Genomic DNA, 6000 nt, shown 5'->3' with positions numbered 1-6000 from the left:
CAATCGAAGGTGGAACACGAGGATAAGATCCAATCGTTGGACGCGACGTTGCAATCAGTGCTCAGTACCTTAGCGCGAGTTGAAATTCAGCTTGGGAAACGACCGGAGCAGTCGGAATCGTCGAGTCCTCCACCACAGGTACGGTATACTTACGATACTTCTCCGCGTGTTGCTGATGATCGGAATCTACCACTAGAGAATAGATCTAGCTTATTGCGGAAGATTGATATGCCTGTTTTTGATGGATCTCAAGTATACGAGTGGTTATCTAAGGTAGAGAGATTTTTTCGCGTTGGTCGTTACTCTGATTTTGATAAACTGGATTTGGTGGCGTTAAGTTTGGAGGGAGATGTATTGAAGTGGTTTAACTGGGAGATGAATCGCAGAGAGTTTCGATCGTGGAACGAGTTTAAGCAGAGACTATTTTTGAGGTTTGCTGAATCTATTGAAGCTGATCCTGGTAATCGTTTATTTGCGATCAAGCAAACTGGGACAGTAGCAGCCTATGTAACAGAATTTGAAGATTTATCTGCTCAGGTTCCTGGTTTGGATGATTCTCATTTGGAGAAAATATTCTACAATGGATTGAAACAAGAGATGAAAGAAGTAATCAAGATGAAGGAGCCTAAAGGGATTGATTATCAGAAAGCAGCAGTGTTGAGAATGGAATCAAGCTCTTTTTGTCAATTAATCAGTGAGAAGGAGAACAGACCAGTTATTCCACAGAAGCAATTTGTTTCCAAGTCACCAGTTACTTATACAGCGACTAAACCCGTGTTATTGCCTAAGGGACTGGGTCAAGCTGTACAACCTGGGGCGATAGAGAAACAAGGAGGTCCACCACGACAGAGACATACATCAGAGGAACTGGATGCGATGAGAAGTAAGGGCATATGTTTCAAGTGTAAAGGGAAGTACTCTAGAGGTCATATTTGTCCCTTAAAAGAGTTACAAATACTGACTGTTGTGGATGGGTTAGAGTTGGAAGTGATGGTTGAGGAGATTCAGACTGAGGTTATAGAGGAAATAGTTCAGACTGCAGAGGTGAGATGTTTATCTCTTAACTCTTTTCTTGGTATTCATTCTCCAAAGACAACAAAATTGGTAGGCCTTATTGGCAAGTGTCGGGTGGTGGTACTTTTGGACTCGGGAGCTTCACATAATTTCATAACTCCATCAGTGGTTAACAAGATCAAACTGAAAACATGTGCAGCAGGAAACTTGGAAGTGTTGTTGGGGAACGGTGCATCTGTACACGGCTATGGTATTTGCAAAGATGTCAAATTCCAGCTTGGTGGTGAAGAGTTTGAGAGTGAATTTATCTCGTTAGAAGTGGGGGGAGTAGATGTCATCCTTGGAGTACAGTGGCTTGAAACACTAGGGAGGTGTGAAGTAGATTGGAAGTTACAGGAATGGTCCTTTATGTACAAAGGAAGGAAAGTTACATTATGGGGTGATCCTTCCTTACATGGTCCTTTATTATCAACAAAGACTCTCGATGCTCCCGTTCAACAATGTTTCGCCTCTGATAGTCAGACACAACTAGTTGCTATGCAGTCCACTGATTCAGCTTCAGTTGTTGATCCGATCATTACCAAGGTGTTAGAGAAGTTCACGGCTGTGTTTGCTATTCCTGTCGGTTTACCACCGGTACGAGGACAGGAGCACCGTATTAACCTTAAACCAGGAGTGCAGTCGATCACAGTTCGCCCATATAGATATCCTCATGCCACCAAAGAAATAATGGAGAGTATGGTGGGAGAGATGTTAGCCTCGGGTATTATCAGAGTTAGCAACAGTCCGTTTTCGAGCCTTGTCTTACTGGTTAAAAAAAAAGATTTGTCTTGGCGTTTTTGTGTTGATTACAGGACTCTTAACCGAGCTACAATTCCAGATAAATTCCCTATCCCAGTCATTGATCAACTTCTCGATGAATTACATGGTGCTATGATTTTTTCAAAGATTGATCTACGGTCTGGGTATCATCAAATACGGATGAAGCAGGAGGATATCATGAAAACAGCATTCCGCACATTAGAGGGCCATTACGAATTTCTAGTAATGCCTTTTGGCCTTACAAACGCTCCTGCAACCTTCCAAGCGTTGATGAACAATGTATTCAAACCTTATTTGCGAAAGTTTGTGGTGGTGTTTTTTGATGATATCTTGGTGTATAGTAGCAGTGTGGAAGATCATGCAATTCACCTGGGTTTGGTGCTACAACTATTGCATGATAATGTGTTGTTCGCTAATCAAAAGAAGTGTGTGTTCGGGGCATTTAAGGTGGAATATTTGGGTCATGTTATCTCTAAAGACGGAGTAGCTACGGATACAGTCAAAACTGAAGCGATGATGCAATGGCCGGTTCCTGTTAATATCAAACAACTTCGGGGTTTTTTGGGCCTTACTGGATATTATAGAAAATTTGTTCGCAATTATGGGACATTAGCAAGGCCATTAACGGATTTGTTGAAGAAGGATAGTTTTCAGTGGAGTGGCTTAGCTCAAGAGGGGTTTGATAACTTGAAGCTTGCAATGTCATCAGTGCCAGTTTTGGGATTACCAGATTTTACCAAGACTTTTATTTTGGAGACTGATGCTTCAGGAACTGGTGTGGGTGCAGTGCTTATTCAGAACAAGAGACCATTGGCTTATTTCAGTCATGGCTTAACCACAAGGGAGCAACTGAAACCAGCATATGAAAGGGAGTTGATGGCTATTGTGATGGCAGTTCTAAAATGGAAACATTATTTGCTGGGGAGGAAGTTTGAAGTACACACTGATCAAAGGAGTCTCAAATTTTTGTTGGAACAAAAAGAGGTCAATATGGAGTATCAACGTTGGCTGACTAAACTTTTGGGGTTTGATATGGATATAGTTTATAAACCGGGAGTGGAAAATAAAGCTGCGGATGGCCTATCTAGAATTCCTCATACAATGTCAGCTTCACTATTGGCTTTCTCTGTTCCTTCTGCAATCCAACTGCAAGACTTGTTCAAGGAAATAGAATCTGATGCCTCTCTTCAGTCATTGGTTCGACAGTTCTCATCTCCAGGCTCCCATCCCAAATATCATGTTGTGGAGGGAAGGTTATGGTATAAAAAGAGGTTAGTGATCCCTAAAACTTCAAAGTTTGTGTCGTTGATCCTCCATGAGTTTCATGACAGTAAAATGGGAGGCCACGTAGGCATATTGAAGACGATGAAGAGGGTCCAGTCTGTGTTTCATTGGGAGGGTATGTACAAGGATATTAAACGGTATGTTTCAGAATGCTCGATCTGTCAAACTCATAAATACTCAACATTGGCACCTGCGGGTTTATTACAGCCGTTGCCTATTCCAAACGCTATTTGGGAAGATGTGTCTCTTGATTTTATTGAAGGACTACCAACGTCGGGAGGTATCAACGTGATAGTGGTGGACAGACTTAGCAAGGCAGCTCATTTTCTAGGCCTTAAACATCCATTTAAAGCTGTTGATGTGGCACAGAAGTTTGTTGAAAATGTGGTTAAGCTACATGGTTATCCTAAGTCAATTGTATCTGATCGGGATAAGGTGTTCGTGGGTAGTGTTTGGAAGGAACTGTTTCGCTTGTCAGGCACTCAGCTTAAGTTCAGCACAGCGTATCATCCGCAGACTGACGGACAAACGGAGGTACTGAACAGGTGTCTGGAGACGTATTTGCGTTGCTTTGCCTCAAGTCACCCACGCACTTGGGCTAAGTTTTTGTCTTGGGCAGAGTATTCATATAATACGGCATATCATACGGCTCTTAAATCTTCACCATTCAAGGTAGTTTATGGAAGAGATCCGCCAGTCTTGTTGTCTTATGAGAATGGTTCAACCACGAACTGGGAGTTAGAAGTGCAGTTGAAGGAGCGTGACATTATGTTGACTCATATACGGGGAAATTTACAGAGGGCTCAAGAGTTGATGAGGAAACAGGCAGATAAGCATAGGCGGAATGTGGAGTTTGCTATAGGGGATTGGGTATATTTGAAGCTGCAACCATATCGACAAATGTATGTGGTTAAACGCCCTTGCCCCAAGCTCGCAGCAAAGTTCTTTGGCCCCTTTTTGATACTGGAGCGAATTGGACCGGTGGCTTATCGATTACAACTTCCGGATTCTGCTAAGATACACAATGTGTTCCATGTTTCTCAGTTGAAGGCCGTGGTTGGTGATCCGCAACAGGTTCAATATACAGACCCTCCTGAGGTTATCGAAGATGAGTTTTTATTTCCAGAAAAAGTCTTGGAGGTTCGCTTTAATGCCACTGGTGGTCGAGAGTTTTTGGTCCATTGGTTCGATAGGCCAGACTCAGAGAATTCATGGATGCTTTCTAAGGATTTTGTGCAGCTGTTTCCACAATTCACGCTTGAGGACAAGCTGTTTCTCCGGGGGGGAAGTATTGATAAGGTTCATCAGGCTTATTATCGCAAGAAGTCGTCAGCCACGTCAGCATCGGATGAGTCAAATGAGGAGAAGGAGTTGACTGGTCAACTGAAGTCAAAGTAGCTGAGAGACTCGGAACGGTTCAGAGGGTTTTCTGTTATTCCTTGAAGGCTATAAGAGCCGTTGTATTGTCTTGTGTGACTTTCATGCTTATTCTGGGTTTAATTCTCTTGCGATGTGCTTGGGAGCGAGTGATGTGCTCGTTGATCAATGTTGATCAGTTCTATTCAGTTTAAGTTTTCTCTCTCGTTGTAATTCCCTAAACTCTGTTCATCTCTTTGAGTTCTAATTGATTACGGAAGTATTATTCAGCAAATTGAGTTAGATTTATCCAGAATCTATCATCTTCCTTTGAAAGTAAAGATCTTGAATACAATTATCTTGTGTAAAGCTTCTTATCTCATCCATACCTTCAGCGATAAATTGAAAAACAATGTAGGATGCTAATCTCTTGTTTGGTAACAACCCTAGAGATCATCCTGAGATGATTCAGGTAGATCTATACTCTCTTTTCTTCCTTTTTACTTCTCATATTTGGGCTAACTATTGCAGCAGTAACATAGCTTAGAGAGGCTAGCGATAAGATACTCTCATTTTTTATTATATTTAAAAACTGAAGAAATACAATGATGTTTGACCCTATTTATAAACACCAAAATTTCTAATCTTAATCTCTTCACAAATTAAAGAACAATGAAAAGACATAAATAAGCTATAATACAAACGTATCACATCCCAAAAACACTGACGAGGAAGCCCAAAGTAAATCAGTTTCATTTATTTAGTGTGACTTGGTTTTTATCTTTTAGCTCAAAGTAAACATGATGTCCTTGTTAGTGCAGTGGATCTAACGAAAGACTTTCCTGTTATAACAACAAAAACCTCTTTCTACTCTTGTTGATGACTACTTAGTGGATAAAATTGCATGTTATATATTACAGATGATGGTTCAGCCATGTTAACTTTTAAATCCTTGTTTTTGAAGGAACCTTATCCCAAAAAGTAGATTACTCAAAAGACGAGATCCAGTCTTCTTTTCTCAAAGAGAGACGGACAATTCAAGTCGCTTGGACTACTATAATTGCAAAAAATGGTTTTTACTTGAGGAACACCTAAAAGCGGAATTTTATATTTAAAGTTTAGTAATTTTTTTAAAATTGTTTGTTCAATAACACTAACTTTTTTAATTTTTAACTATATTTAAAATATTTATTTATTAATTAAAACAAATCAAAATATATGATTATACTAACTAATAATAAAATAATATGAAATCCGCATCGTAAATTATTTTTCACCAATCAAACATTATTTTGTATCATTTATTTTCCATAAACCGCACTTATCCCACATATATATTTATTTTGCACATACCGCAGTTAAACCGTATCGTACTATTAAATCATTTGTTCCGCACTATCAAATCTGCAGTTACTATTCAGACCCTAAACAAAAAAATATTACATTATTTATGTCTTAGGCTAGCAGAGAAAATATGAGGAGATTAAATTGAGGATCAACGTTCTTGTCACTAAAGCATGCAAA

Source organism: Camelina sativa, chromosome 20 (assembly GCF_030686135.1).
Source record: "Camelina sativa cultivar CO46 ecotype springtype chromosome 20, ASM3068613v1".
Classification (NCBI taxonomy): Eukaryota; Viridiplantae; Streptophyta; class Magnoliopsida; order Brassicales; family Brassicaceae; genus Camelina; species Camelina sativa.
This window is presented reverse-complemented; position numbering follows the sequence as displayed.